General features: G+C 44.0%; 1 long non-coding RNA gene across 2 annotated transcripts; it reads left to right on the top strand.

Moving 5' to 3' along the window:
* Positions 1 to 2,335: 2,335 nt before the first annotated feature.
* On the top strand, positions 2,336 to 10,508 carry LOC103651031 (uncharacterized). Of its 2 annotated transcripts, none has more exons than XR_002268169.2 (3): positions 2,336 to 2,764; positions 8,997 to 10,261; positions 10,346 to 10,508. It is a non-coding gene; the product is annotated as an uncharacterized lncRNA (long non-coding RNA). The 2 variants fall into 2 exon arrangements; XR_564537.3 differs by lacking the exon at positions 2,336 to 2,764 and adding an exon at positions 4,609 to 8,920.
* The last annotated feature ends 5,617 nt before the right edge of the window (positions 10,509 to 16,125 follow it).

Raw genomic sequence — 16,125 nt, 5'->3', positions numbered from 1 at the left:
GGGGAGAGCTTGAGCCCTGCGTACATGATAACGTGGCCGTCGGAGAAGCGCCTGAGCCCTGTGGAAGCACAGCTGGCGGTGCGGCAAGGATCCTGCTGACGTCTCCTTGCTACCGTAAGGAGCTGAGAGCCACCGGCGTCATGGTTGCACGCGGGGCACCATCATTACCCGTCGCCAGGGTAAGCCAGATGGGACGCTGGTCTTGTTCCTTGTAGCCTGAGCTAGCTAGGGATAGGGTAATGATGTAACCCCTGTTGGCGCGGTCGGTCCGAGCCCAAGGTCGGGCGAGGCTGGGACTTCTCTTGAGGCCGAGGCCGAGGTCGGGCGAGGACGCGATTCCTCCCGAGACCGAGGTCGAGGCCGAGTCTGGGGGTCGGGCGAGACGGAGACTTCTTTCCGAGGCCGGAGCCTGAGGTCGGGCGAGGCGGAGAAATTCTCCTCCTGAGGCCGGAGCCTAAGGTCGGGTGAGGCGGAGCTTTCTGTTGCGACCGAGGCCGGTGGTTGATCGTGACTTGCTGTCAGCTTCGCCTGGGTGGTTGGCACAGCAGTCGGAGCGGGGCGAGCGGCGCTGTTTTCCTGTCAGATCGGACAGTAAAGGGGGGCAAAGTGACTGCGGTCACTTCGGCCTGGCCGACTGAGGCGCGTGTGTCAGGATACGGCGTCAGGCGATCCTCGCATTGAATGCGCCTGCGATGTGGTCGGTTGGTGAGGTGGTTTGGTCAAGGTTGTTTCACAACGAAGCCTGCCCGAGCCGGGCTTCGGGAGAGCCGAGGGTGTGCCCGCTGCCTGAGGAGGTCCTCGGGCGAGGCGTGAATTCGTCCGGGACTACTCCTGCCCGAGGTTAGGCTCGGGCGAGGTCGCGTCCCTTGGTAGACGAAGCCTTGACTTGAACCGCGCCCGTCAGTTGGTCTGAGGGTGTTTAACAGCCGTGATTAGGAGTGTTGGGGGTACCCCTAATTATGGTACCCGATAATATATAATATAGACTAAATTAACGCGTATAAATTAAGAAGTGGGGATATGTTGCTCTCAAATATGTTGCTTTCGAGATTGAACCAATAGACCGGATAAGGCTGGAAATATTAGGAAGAGAAGACAGGTGAGAAACATATAAGATCCACCGTTGCCTTGCCTAGAAACTAGGTGTGGCATTAAATTGGAGTTCAATGTCATCGGTCGCGGCACTATGATCTATAGAGCCGACATCAACACTATAATCGACGACGTGAGAGATACTATTACATTATAATAACAGTGTCTGTGTCGTGATACATTAGCACCATGGTCGAGCTGTGTAACATCACCATCTTAGCTCACCACGCTGACCCCAAAGTCCAAACACGCTAATAGTTGTATGAGAAGTGTAGATATAAAGAAAAAAAATAAACAACCGGCCATGTTGACAGGTGGAACAGTCAATTTCAGTCCACCAGAGGAGGGAAATTTGTGATGCTTTCTGGGGAAAAAAAGGCTGACCGATCGGAATCTCGGAATCACCGTCGTGGACTCGTGGTGCCGCCTCCGGCGACTGGTCGACATGCCGTTTCAGTGTTTCAGACCCATGATGAGGTGTACAGATCAAAGAAAGGACGCAATCGACCAACGGATCCAACCATTGAACCTGCATGCTTCGGCCATCCCTGGGCCCAGCGATGGATCGGAGGAGGCTGTCTACACACGGCAGACCTCGGCCACGAGTCGTGGTCCACGACTAGGCAGGCGGGCGGGCGGCGAGCAGTGCCCTCCTCGTGAGCGCCAGGAGCCGGACGTCGGCGCCTCGGCGGCAACGCGCCAGCGGGAGTGGCACTGGAACCGGACGAACGTTTCGGGCAAATGGGCCGACAAGGGTCGCGTGGGTGCGCGCTGACCCTCGCCGCGCGGCATCTCACCCATCCGTACTTTGCTCAGGCCGAGAGAAATCTACGCTACTCCATCAAGAAAATATGGGCAATATAGGCGCATGGACGCATGGTGCTACCAGGTCTTCACCCTTTCCACGTATAGGGCCTGTAAAAAAATAAGTACAAAACGAGCACTCGAACTCACGTCTCTCTGCTCTATAAATTTGATGCTAACCAACAGACCATGTATATCTTAATATTTAAAATAAAGAATAATTATATTTGCAGCCTAGACGTCGCTCTCTACACTCCCCTCGTGGCAACGCACGGTCACATATCTAGTTTAGAATTATGTCATTAAGGAAAGCGAGTTTCGCCATTTTGCCATTCGTCTAAATGTCATTATCAAACATGTCGCACACCATATAATGTTATTTTGTTATTAAATAAAACGAGAACAAATAATAACTTATGTTTCCCATCATTCTCTCCCAGACGGACCTGTCCGCAGCACCATTCTTCGTCTTCTATCCAGCATAAACGAGCTGACGGCCTCCCGTCGGCGCTGTCCAGCCCCACTGTCGTCGGCATGGACGCCGAGCCATGGAGCGACGGGGGACGTCTACGCTGCTCGACGCATGGGACCCGCCCCGCCCCGCTGACTGGTGGGTCTACGCTGACGTCGTCAACTCCCGTCGCGTCGCGGCCGACCGGACCCGACACACCGTTGACCGGTGCAAAGACCGCCGCGGACGAGTGCTCCACGCCCAAGAGGGCCTTGCCTACGCCGTCGATCTCCGAGTGGCTTCCGCCTCCGCACGCTGCTGCACCTCGCCCCCTCCGTTGCTCCTGCGTTCGTGGATGCATCGAGGGCGGCGACGATGAGAAGACGAGCTAAGTGCACCTGCACGGAAGTAGCGGAGGTAATTATTCGATCTTTTCTTTATTAATAATCCTTTTCTCGTTTTATTTATTAACAAAATGACATTACAGTTTTATTTATTAACAAAATGACATTACAGTGTGTGCATCATGTTTGATGATGGCATTGCTAAGCCTATAAAAATATTGGTAAAGCGGCGAAACTCACTTCCCATAATGACATAATTCTAAACTAGGAACGTGCCCGTGCGATGCCACGGAATACAAATTGCGACCTTTTCATAGACTTAGGGCCCTGACGACGTGCGGCGTGAGTACAATAGTGACGGCAAAATATGTAATTGTTAAACATAGATATAGAACGATATAAATAAGTCTACCCAAATAGATTGAAATGGAATCACACAAATAGTTTATAAAGAGTAAATATATAATGCTTAATCATAAATAAATATGTTGACACCTTGTACACTAATCTAATCTTTTTTAATAATATTGTTAACTCTCTGTTGTATATTTGTCGGGATGGCATATCTGCACGAATTTTCCTCGTAACTTAACAGTTCAATAATAAAGTTCCTCCGAAGAACCTTTGCATCCTACACATAAGACATATAAGAGAACAAAACGTCATTTTTTATTATTTAATTGGAATGTATGTTTGAATATGAAAGGAACGTACTCCACTCACCCTAACAAATTTCATTGGACTATCATTCCCCCACATGGCCATAGCTTGTAGGATAAGGTAGCTGGTGTTAAGCCTATAAAATAATGTTTTGCCAACTAAGTTATATATAATGGAAATCATAGAAAAAAATGAAATTGCTAAGAAGATGGTACGGAGAAAATACTCTTTTAAGTCAATTGGAACACCAGGTTGAATTGTATGTTGCCACTTAAAAATATCCTCTGTCCATCCAGTACGTTTCTTGCTATAGGCAATCTTATATTTCTTTGAAGCGATGATAATCGTTTCAGCGAACCTCTTGTATGGCATATGCTTACACCAATCTTGAATAGGTGCAAAGTCAATAAAAGTGACGTGTTTTTTACCATGATCTATTACGAAAAGGGCGTAGCAACCGTTGAATTTCCATGGCATAAGAACCTATAAAATATCAGTCATTAGGATTGCAAAGAAGTGCCCTTTATAAATACATTTGAAATGAACTCATACTTACATATTTACAAGCCGTGATATAATAGTTCATTGATGGCCAACAATCGAGTGTTTTTGTTAACTCTTCTGCTGTAGGGTCCTGATGGTACTTTGGCAGTTTACCAAAACCAATCATTCTCTGGATAAATATTAATATATATACATGACCACATGAGGATTAGATATAGATAGATACTATATATTGCTACATTATTGATTGGAAATAAACTTACCCAGAAGCGCATGTCCATATAATGCTTTCTATTCTTTATGATTTCACCTTTCGGCCTACGTGACTCTTTATTGGCAAGCAATCGAACAGCCATATCAAAACATTTTAGAGTCATATCTAGATTTATACTTAATATGTTCTGCAGGTCTTTGACAGATATTTCTATCTTAAAAGGATTGAAACTTCGCACCCATATCATCCTGTAATGTAGCATGACATGACGGAAGTCTATATCAAGACTATACGTAATCGGTATAAATAAAATAGACAAAACAATAAGCACTTACTCTAATGTCCTATCGTCTTGGATTGCCATAATGTAATCACATAGCACATCTATTAAATCGGCTTTAGTCACTGGCATGTCTTTTGTGGAGAGACCACTCATTAAAAAGTCGTCTGTGCACCCATCCGCCGAGACTTTTGTAGGAGTTCTTTTATCCCATTCATCAACAAACCACCTTTGTAAGTCTGCTTGAGTAATGGGGCCATCCTCATCTTCCATCAATACCTCGCTATTATCAAGCACATGGAGTAGTTTCCTCTTCTTATGATTTGTTGGGCTATCTAATATCTCAACATCAGAGGGGCTTCCAGTATGAACTTCTTTATCATATTTGTATATTGGATATCCCCTTCTTTTGTTCATGTATGAAGATAGTAATATAGCAGCCAATTTTTTTCTAAAATGTGACATGTCATCCTGCAAATAAGAAACAATTTACTTAGCATTATATGTAACACAGACTGTAGATGTGCATATATGCCATAATAGTAATAATATACCTGGGTAAAACTGTCAGATAGCTCATCCCCTGTCCAGTACTCGATATAGTTCAAAAGAAATAGGCCACATGAAGAGCTACATTATATACATGAATAAAAATGTCAAAATTAACATTTGTATGAAGAAATTAGTTAAGAAGAATTTATGGTATACCCATCTGTCTGCTTTGCATATCCCATATCTATTTCTCTCAGCGGCCAAGAAGCAACTTGAAGGTTTGGCCACCTGTGATCTTTTAAATCTTTACGTTGAGATACCATATCAATTTGCCTTTGCAGCCCTTTAATCTTTATATTTTTGTAAAACATGGAATCAGATGTTGCGCTAAGTTAATGAGATAATATTAGTAATTGTTTAGTTTGTGCAAACTCACCGAGTCAGTGAGGTCATTGCGGTCAAATGTAGTACCAAGTGAATCGAGTACTTGTATCTCCATATTTCTTGCATTGATGACGGCAAGATACCAGTGTGTTCCTCGGATGTTTATCGGAATAAACACCTACAAAATAATTATAAATATTCCATAAAAATAAAATACATGTAAACACTAACCATCTAAATTGCAAACTAATATTTACCATATCATGGTCTAGGTAGAGTAAAACCCTTCGTTCAGCACTACATATTTGTGCCATGTCTGCAATTGGATATAGCTCATCTGTTTTAGTTTTAACATCACCGTCTCGCTTTAGAAAGTTGAACTGAAAAGCATTTTCTATGTGTACACGACCTCCAGATCTGCACTTTAGTTGCTGTGTGGTTTTTATTAAATTTATGTAACAGTCTATCACCTGCAGGTAATTTATGGTTAAAAATACCAGGGTGAGTAAAAAAAATTATACATACCAGGGTCACCAGATGAAAAACTAATCATAGATTACCTCATCACCTATATATGCGCCCGGTTTAAATAGACATTCTATCCATTTCCTTTCCACACAGGCATCATCGATGAGCACGACTTCTACCCTTGGTTCACAAGGGATTTCTTTAATCCAATCGATGAGGGCAAGATCAGCATCCGTGCAAATATAATCTAGGAACAAAACAGTTGTGAGATGAAAGTAAAATCGCTTACAATATAAAACAAATTGATCCCTACAGTATTAGTAGAGATATATAATACCTTTCGGAACAATTACAGTTGCCACCGATTTTTTAGGCTTGTTATGAGACAAGCACACAAGTAAAGATTCATCTACTGATAGTTTATTATCTCTTTGGGTGGTAGGAAGTATAGTATTTTTCTCTTGATCTTCCATCCTCGCGAGACAAAAACCTACAATCATTGATACTATGTTTTACTTGATATATCAATAAAAATGTCTCTACTATAACAAGTTGAAAATATGTCTCAATCTGGTATCACGATTGCCAAATAACCAAGTATAGCAATAGCAAACATATATATTCAATAATATGTAACCAGCTGAAACAAGGTACATGGCAAACATTAGTGAGGACATAAAAGTGAACAACTATTAGTTCAAACAATGTGATTAAGGAACTGATTAAATAGTGATAGTAGATATAACTAACATACAATTGTAATACCTTCTTGGACAGCTATATTTGTATTTAGAGGTGATCCATTATCAAATGTTGCATCCTTGTCCAATTGACTTTCATCAACTCGTACTTCATTTTCTTCCTCTAAAGAATCCATCAAGGAGAAAGAGTCCTGCATACATTGCGAATAAAATCATCTAATCATCTAAATATATTGTACATACATAATTGCTATGGAATCAATATGATAAAATACAAATAGGTCCAGTGGACAATTAGCCCCACCCGGTGATTCCCCTTTTAGGCATCCTATTTCACCCTTTTAGGTTGGTGTTGATTTTGATGATAAAAATAGCTGGGAGTATCTTTTCAAGTTATATTGGTTGGATCTGAAAGGGAAGCATTTACTAACGATTGAAGAGCTAAAAAGTGCAAAGAACTATTGGACTGTTCCTACTACTGCTAGTAGGAGAGAGAAAGAGGAGTCATCTGATGAACTATATGATGCAAGCAATGACCAAGATGCTTACTGAATGGATCTTTATGTTCACATACATAGCAAAATGTCACATTATAAAGATGTATTATCTGGTTTGATTAACTAATAGTCTAATACTACAGAGTATAGACCTCAGATGCTAAATACTTACACTTTCATATCTAATCCTAGCCGACTGGTGACATGCACGATCTAATTATAGCGGATGAGATTAGATGGCGAAGGGGTATGAACCGGTATGCAATTCAACCCGTCCGATGTAAATCCGAAGGCTCAGAATTTTAAGGAACCGTGATCCCACCAGGGCGGTCTGGATCGAATTTAACGGCTTAGATGGACACACTAAAACGGTATGGCTCAAACCAATCGCCACCGTCCATTTACGGATCTATGGTCGCTCTGGCGTCTTCAACCTCACCGGTTCTCTCTCTTTTCTTTCTCCAGCCAACCCGCCGCGGCCGAGCGCCAAAGACACGGCAGCGACCACCCGAGCTCGCCGTTCGAGCCCCCGATAAACGGCGCAAACCCTTCTTCTCCCCAAACTCCCTGTCTTCGTCTTCCCAGGTCGGCACCCAGCCTTCTTCTACCATCCGCCCGAGTCTGCGCGCCTCCCAGCGGCAAGTCTCCCTCCCCGACAGCGCCTGGATCGTTGTCTCGCGCACCACCAAAAAAATGCAACGGAGCGAGAAGGGGGACTCACCGTCGATGGAGAGAACTTGGCCGACGGCGTTGCAGAGGGAGGGAGCAGTTCGATGGCGGCACGCAGACTCGATCCAGGGTCTCTCACGAACGCGGTGATGTTGGTTGGCCGGATGTCCGAGGGACGAACGCGCCTGGATCGTTGGCCGGATGTTCGTTGCAGAGGGACGAACGCGGTGACCACCGGTGATGGGAGGAACACGCGCAGCACAGCCGCACCCAGAGCCGGCGAACATCCGGGCGGACGCTTTATAGGCGAGCTAAGGCGGAGAAGTCGCGGTTGGCAGTTGCGGCGTGCGTACGGGGACCCCGTACTCTACGGGCACCACAGCGGAATGCAAGGGATGATGTTATTCATGACGCCACGATGACGTCACGCCCGCGTTTAATATTAAAGTATTGACCACAGCGGATCGGCATGGGCCCAGTCGCCAGTGACAGCATAGGAGCTGAAGCGCGGCCCCCGAGCGGCAGTGGCACACGACGCGCGCGGATGGCTCTGGGCTGCGCAGTGGACGCGGGTGAGGCTGAAGTGGGCCGCAAGATTTGATTTGGGCCCGGCACGAGAATCACCATTTTCTTTTCTTTTTCTTTTTTCTGTTTTCTCTTTTAATTTCTTTAGATCTCAAATTTGAAATTCGAGTTTTTGTTGTGAGTTTCACGTATGGACTAAATACACGAATTCAAATACTGGTCTAAAATAGTTTCTTTATTTATTTATGTATTTATTTTTTTTCTCCTCACTTGCATAGTATTCAAACTTCATTGCTTACAATATTTGCGCCGGGTGTACTCGTGACTCCACTTGGGGCGTAAGGTGAATTTCCTTACAATACCATACCACAAGCTGGTTCCACACTTTCACTCACATACGGGGTCCTGCAATCTTCTTTGTTTGACAGAATTTTTTTTACTGGAATTGGGCAGTTCAGTGTTGGCGCACTTTGTGCTCAAGGAGCGGCTTGAGAAGCTCAGGGTCCTTGGCTGCGTGTCGTGCATAGTAGGTTCAGTTGTTGTTGTCATGCATGCTCCTGAAGAGCATATGCCTAACTCTGTCAAGGAAATCTAGAACCTAGCTACTCAACCAGGTGAGTCATTGCAACCCAGTCTTGCGCACGACAGTTCGCTGGAGTTGCAGTTCTCACAGAATCTCTCCATCCTGGGGTGTCGATCGTTGGTAGGGTTTCTAGCATATGTGGTGACAGCATTGTTTCTTGTGGGAGCGCTAGTGCTCTTCTTTGAACCTCGATACGGTTAGACTAACATCCTGATATATCTGGGTATCTGCTCTTCAATGGGATCGCTAACGGTAAGTGTGCTTTGAGTGGCTGACGTACAGATTAACTGTAGGAATATTCAGTTACTAAGCTTTCCTGACTCTGCAGGTCGTGAGCATCAAAGCCATTGGTGTTGCCATAAAGCTTACGTTGGATGGGGTGAATCAGGCTGCTTATCCATACACATGGCTTTTTCTTAATTGTTTGTGGGGTTTCTCAAATAAATTACCTGAACAAGGTATGGACATCCTTTTTTCATCCTGTTGCTTCACCCGTGGATGTGTTTTGCTGATTGCACCTACATCTTGTAGCCTTGTACTTCTGAGTATGAACTACTAAAAGTTTTTGTTATTCTGCAACATCTACAAGCATATTTTAAGTATCCATTACAAGTTATCAAGAAAACTTGCATCTTAAATTGGTTAATGTATTTCTAATCGTTGCAGCGTATATCTTAGTTTGAGTTATTCTAAATTTCCTTCTATTTTTGCAGGCATTGGATACCTTTTTTTCTTATTTGCCAGAATAGTTACTTGTCTGATGTAGCAGAACATTCAGACTCAGAAGATACAAAAAGCAATGGGATCCCTATCAATCCTATTATATATATCATGTTAACTGAAACCAGTGCTCCTATTCTAGACATACACCTGGTTTGAAGTAAAACCTATAACAAGAGCACTGTAAAAAACGTCTAACAGACAAAAAAAGAGTAAACTCATATACAAATTTGTTTAATCTCTAATAGGAACTGCACATCAAAGCACGACTCTGTGTGGTTGTCTTGCAGGGAACTGTCAACCAAGGATCAACTCTTCAGCTGAAAGAACGTGTACACAAGCCAGAGATCATGTTATGCCACCTCAAGCCTTCCTCAGAGCCTTGACCCGAGCAGACAATTCATCGAAGTCTGGCATTTTTGGGAGAACATGCGCACTCCTAGGACCTTCCGGCTGAAGTGATGTGCATCGAGCATGAACCTTCGCATCTTTGCTCGGGCCAACAGATTCAGGTGGTAGCGAGATAGCTCTACCCGTGGGATGCAAGGAGCCAAGGAAACCTTATGCACAGCATCTGTATGTGTTTCATTGTTGGTCAGATCCGAACCTTTCTTTGTATAGTGCATCAAAAGCTTGTCCATCATCCTTTCCTCCTCATCCATGTCTCCGCCGCGCCCGCTGTTGTGTCGCATCTGTCCATTTGCATTTCGAGGAAAGAGATTACCACAATCAATAGCAGTCTCAGCTGCTTCAGGTTGCATACGCTGCATCAACCTGGCAGAGTTGTTCTTGTGGTTTAAAGCATTGTTAGGACCTCAACATAAGCATCAACAGGCGCTGGCAGCTTTGCAGTTCTCCTTCTGACAGAAACAGGTCGAAGCACATTTTTGTTCTCCAAGTGATCAGTTTGTTCAGGGATGTTGGGCTTTCTGTAACCACTTGGAGTTTGCTTTTCAGGATCATCATTCACAGGTTGTATGAAGGCATTGCTAGTTCTGCTGGCTTCCTTGAACCCTTCTCAGGCATATCCTAAGGGAAAGTGTAAAACACATTAAATGATTTCAAGTTAAGGACATTTTAGTGTGTCTACATCATAGTTCATGTAATAAATATGTTTTGGAAAAATAGGTAATAAATTTGTGGAGGACTTACATGTTCTGTTTGTAGTGAGGCCCATAACTTGAGTTCCAATTACTTGGCATCAAAACTGACGGATAATTCTTCAGCAACACTGTGCATGACTTGGAACCTTTCCTCATTAGTGAACTCTGTACTGTCAAGTTTCCGAATAAACTGCAATAATATTGTGTGTAAAGCAGAGGACCACAAAAGCATAAGACAATTCAATAACAACATATTAGCATCATATTGCGTACCTCCTGGCTAACAAAATGCTCAACAAAATTTCCATATCTCTCTGTGAATATGTGCCTTAGGTCACAAAGTTCAGGTAAATCAGGATACCGAGCAACAGCAAATATCAGGTTTGAGACAGCTTCCCTGAATTCTGGGGGGCAATCCCTGTTTGGAAAGAAAAGAACACAAAACAAATGGGTTCATTGTACGAGCATCAGGATAACGCTTTTCTGTTTGCACTCTTCGCACACTACTAAAGGGTAGTTGGAAGCTTGGAATTCACTAACTGAACTATGACGAGTATTTTTACTAACACCAAACATACAAGCAGAACCATTATGAACCTGATGTGCATGGTAGATAAGGTCCAAATGTGAATGAAACACCTCGATCATTGATGACCCAGCCTGTTGCTTCATTGGAAGGATAAGACCAAAGATTATCACAGAGCAAACCAGCATCAGGCAACATGTCTTACAACCACTGTAATATGCAGTGCTCATTCTAAGTTTGGATTTAATCTGTCCTTGTTTAGGAAGTACAAAATGTCTCACAACCACAAGATGAAACAAGCTATCAGACATCACAATCAGATATTTTATAAACTACAATGCCCATATATCAGACATTACAATCAGATCTTCGACCCTAAACTACAATTCACAAGACTGATGGCATGAGTAAAACCTCAAAAATTAAATGTCCATAGTACAATGACCATATATTGCGACGACATACGAATTATACGAGGAAATATTAGTGCATAACAGTTACATAAAAACAAACAACATATATAAGGAAAAAATACATGTTCCCATTAAAAATAAAATAACAAAGTGCATTACAAGTTGTTAATTGCTATGTATTAATCAATATCAGCTACAATGTAAGGACCTCCTTATAAACGATATTCTTTGTGTATGTTGCACCATTTATCGTTGAATTCTTTTCCACCCAGTTATTCTTCTTCTTCTTCTCATCAATGACTGGAATGGCAAGTATCTTCACTTTCGATCGAGCTGTGGCCCTTGATAGAGCAACATAAAGCTGGCCATGAGAGAACACTGGTTCCAACAAGTACACACCAACATTAGGAATCGTTTGGCCCTGGGCCTTGTTAACGGTCATGGCAAAACTTAGTCTTACCGGAAATTGCTTCCTTTTAAAATGGAAAGGGAACATCTCGTCATCAGAGGGGCACAGGGGTATACGAGGCAAGAAAATCCGCATTCCAGCGTACTGACCAAGAACAATTTCAGCCTCAATACTGTTTTTTTGGAAACCACGAACCACCAGTCGTGTACCGTTGCAAAGTCCGTTACCCGGGTCTATATTCCTAAGCAACATGATTGGGCATCCAACTTTTAGCTTCAGAACATGCGGGGGTAGTCCATTAGGAGTGAGGGTGTTTAGAAATTCTGATGGGTAATAGTTATTGGGATCATCCATCGCGGTGTCAAAACTATGGTACATCATCTGCTCCCCTTGGAAACGGTCGATCATCCTCATATTTATCATATCCACCCAGTCGTTCCGAGTAGTCAATATTGCTCTTGAAGTGATGTAGCTTGTGTTAGACATATTCTCATTTAGTTTGGGGTAAATGTCATCTATCAATCTATCAAGGTCGTGGTCATTACCAGTATATGGCACACATACCTCATCTGGAAGGCGAACATCCCCATCGTTGTTCTCTTCCTCAGTGCCACCACCAACGCGCAACAAATATTCCGCAAACCATGGGTCGCTCTGTGCCCTCATGTTGCGAACAAGCTTTAGGTGGCACATGGATTCCCAGAGATAAGAACTTCGTAGTGAGGCAGCAACTATTTGAGCCCTTGACCCCTTGCGTACGACAGGAAGCACTTGTCTGAAATCTCCGCCAAAGACAATTGTCTTCCCACCAAAGGGCACCCCAGTCCGTCCCATTATATCACGCATGCTATTGTCTAGTGCCTCAATTGCTTGTCTCTTAGCCATTGATGCCTCGTCCCAGATAATGAGCGATGCTTTTTGTAGTAACTTTGCTGTCCCACTTTGTTTCGTGAAGCTACACACTGCACCATCATCAATAGTAAGTGGTATCTTGAAGCGCGAATGGGCGGTCCTCCCCCCAGGCATTATGGATGCGGCAACCCCAGATGTAGCTGTTGCAAGTGCAATCTTGTCCTGACTGCGCAGTGCCGCAAGCAATGCCTTATACAGATAGGTCTTTCCAGTCCCACCAGGCCCATCCACAAAGAAAACTCCACCGTTATTGGTGTCAACGACAGATAGAATCTTATCATAGGCAGACCGCTGCTCCTCGTTTAGGGTTTCTTTCAAAGCAATGTCTTCTGTCGTTGGCTCGATACAATCCTCCTCATAAATCTCTCTATCAGTACCATGTGAATTGTCATATATATCGATGATAGCAGGGAGGGGGAATGTATTTATGTCTTTCCCCATTGACTGCAATATATTTCTAATGTCAATCAAGACCATCTGCTGCACATGTGTTTTGCTTTGAGTACTACGCTGATAGTCCTCTGACATTGCGTCAAGGTGTCTCTGCCATAATTCTGCCACATCGTTCGGCTCGCAGTAAACCAGAATTGTTGCAAACAACCTTCGTAGCGCTGATGGCATTTGGTAAAGAGCAGCTTCATTGAGACATTCATCTATTGTGTCGTCAGCTTCAAGTAGTCCCCTCCTTTGTGCTGCCTCACGAAAAGATGGTAGTATGTCACCATCTACTGTCCTTAGATCCGCAAAGGAGGTAGCACCAGTCACATGGTTTAGGAGAAGCCGAAGATAGAAGCGCTCCCCCTCAGCTGGTAGAGCAGAGACTATTCTACCAACCTTTCCTCCCGTATTTCGTTTCCTCCTTTGCCACACCTTGCCCTGCTGCCAAGTGTACCACTTAGGGAAGTCACGATACAAGATGTTTCGAGCCTCCTTGTGCATCCTATTCTCCTCAAAATATGCTGTGAGCATTGACCTATCAGCACCTTTACGGTTGACGACTCGCTCGACCATTTGTCGCTCGTGAAATGTCACCATGTGCATGTTTGGAAGATGGAGTTGCAGCTGCATCACAGGTGGAGAGATTTGACTTAGCTCAAATCCGTATATCCTCCATAAGGCTTCTGGAGGAGTAACCCACCTTGCATCTCTATACTGTTTGATCTCATCTACATCATCTTTTGCCTTGCTCGCATCTCTCATAACAACAGACGCGCGATCATGGCCTTTGTATATGTACTTGAACAGGTATTTAACAGCTTTAATGCTCCCGCACGCCTCAACATTGATGTGACAGTTGAAGAGGCGAAGGAGGTAAGGGTTGTAAGGGACAACCCATCTATTGTCCAATTCACACCCTCGAACCTTTTCCTTACGCCCATCGTCACGGCGTCTATAAATAGGGTATGAATCCTTCCCTTGCAAGGTTGCTTCACTGTAAGGCCGGGGGTATTGATTCTTGCATGATGCACGACCCTTAGTGCATGGGCAGTTAGGGTTTAGCGAACCGCACGGACCATGCATCATATGCTTGATAACCATCTTTCGCAGTTCAGGATACTTGTTGGATGGGATCTCAGCTGAGATCAAAAGGTCGTACTGCTCAGGGCACGTTAGCTTGTACTTCCTCTGCATGATGAGTAGAAAATGGGCATGTGGCAAACCTCGCTTCTGAAACTCCACGACATAGACGTAGGCACGAACCTTACCGAGAATATCCTGTTTAGTCAGCCTATGCTTTAACTCCTGTAGTTTCGCATGAAAGACACGCACTACAAGATCTGGACGATCCTGTGGTGTCTGATCAGGGAGGAGCTCCCTCCTTATCTCATCCCAGTTGGGGTTACATGTCATGGTAAGAAAGATGTCTGGTTTACCAAACTTTCGCACCAGAGCCATAGCATCCATGTACCGACGTCTCATGTCACGAGGACCACCAATGAACGACGGAGACAGCACAGTTCGTTTCCCAACCTTCTCTGCACTAATATCTCCATCTACCATGCTATCCACTAAGCCTTGGTATAGGTCTGCCCTTAACCGTTCCTGGTTGTTACGTATGAAATCTAAACGGGAGCTCTCAATCTTAATGTACGTGTCGACCGCGAACTGCTGGAACAGCCGCTTACCATGAAGTATTGGATTGAATAAACCTGGACGGATCTGGAATTTGTAGCAGTAGTAGTCACGTACGGACACACATAGATGGATAGGAGATTCTGCATATTCATGTGTTGATTATTTAGTGATGCCGAAAGCATAGATAACAATGTGCAAAAATCATAAATTACAAAGAAACAACTAACCTGCATCTTCATCATTTGCATTACTTGCCCTATGTATCGCACGGTATGCATCCACTTCGTCCATAGATACACCAACCTTTGGAATATTTGCATGCCATCCAAGCTCACCTTTAGGGAAGAACAATGGATATGATAGTGCATCATAGCATCCATGGTATGAGCGGATCCCGTGGTTTGACCTATCCTTCCCATGTAACATAACACTCTTACTGAACTGGCCTCGTCGTTTGCTCCCCTCGATCCAGACAGCGGCCACCTCTGAAGTGAGAGGCGCATTATACGTCTTTTGGTTCAACGTCTGGTCAAGGTTCAATGCAATATAATAGTCGTCAAGATTCTCAACATGGCCCATGCTCCTTAGGTGCTCGGAGTACGGGTTTCCACGAAGTATGCCAACTATCTGTCTAATAACCTCTTTGTCTCTCTGAAGCTGATCTGCACGACACTTACGGTACCGATGCTCAAGACTGGGATCATCATCGTAAAAGTAAAGCTCTATGTGTTTATGCTCCGCCCCACCTTCCCTACCAAATGACTTGATATTGTGGTACATCATGCCTTGAGCCCGGAACGTGTATATACCAGAATCCCTCACATTAGTAGTCATACTATCGAGGCAACAATACAAGGAAGTGAAAGAGAAATGGCCATTAAAAAACCTAATGTTATCACGAAAGTGCCTAGCATCAGAGTCTGTACTATCCCATAACCTTTTGAGCTGCGGAGGGGTCTCCAGTGGTGCTAGCTCAACCTTCCCACCACGACAACAAAAACCAGGTGGCTCATACTCAAATTTCTTCGCAGTGCAATAACCACAGTCGGGAACAGGCTTCAACATATGTGTTTCTTCAGGGATGTTATTGTACACATTATCGTACGGATCATGCACATCAGTGGCAGTAGATTCATCTTGAGTACCATGGATATTGATGTCCTCGTCAGTACCCTCATCTGATATTTTAGTGGAAAACAACGACTAAGACATTTGTATTTAAATAAGCATTTGTATCGCAACAAAAAATACCATAGTTACATTGGCCAGTGAATAAGTATCCCTCGTTCTCATCATCA

This window comes from Zea mays, chromosome 3, assembly GCF_902167145.1.
Source record: "Zea mays cultivar B73 chromosome 3, Zm-B73-REFERENCE-NAM-5.0, whole genome shotgun sequence".
NCBI classification, from domain to species: domain Eukaryota; kingdom Viridiplantae; phylum Streptophyta; class Magnoliopsida; order Poales; family Poaceae; genus Zea; species Zea mays.
Note: the sequence above shows the minus strand (reverse complement) of the source record. Positions and strands in the feature narration are given on the sequence as shown.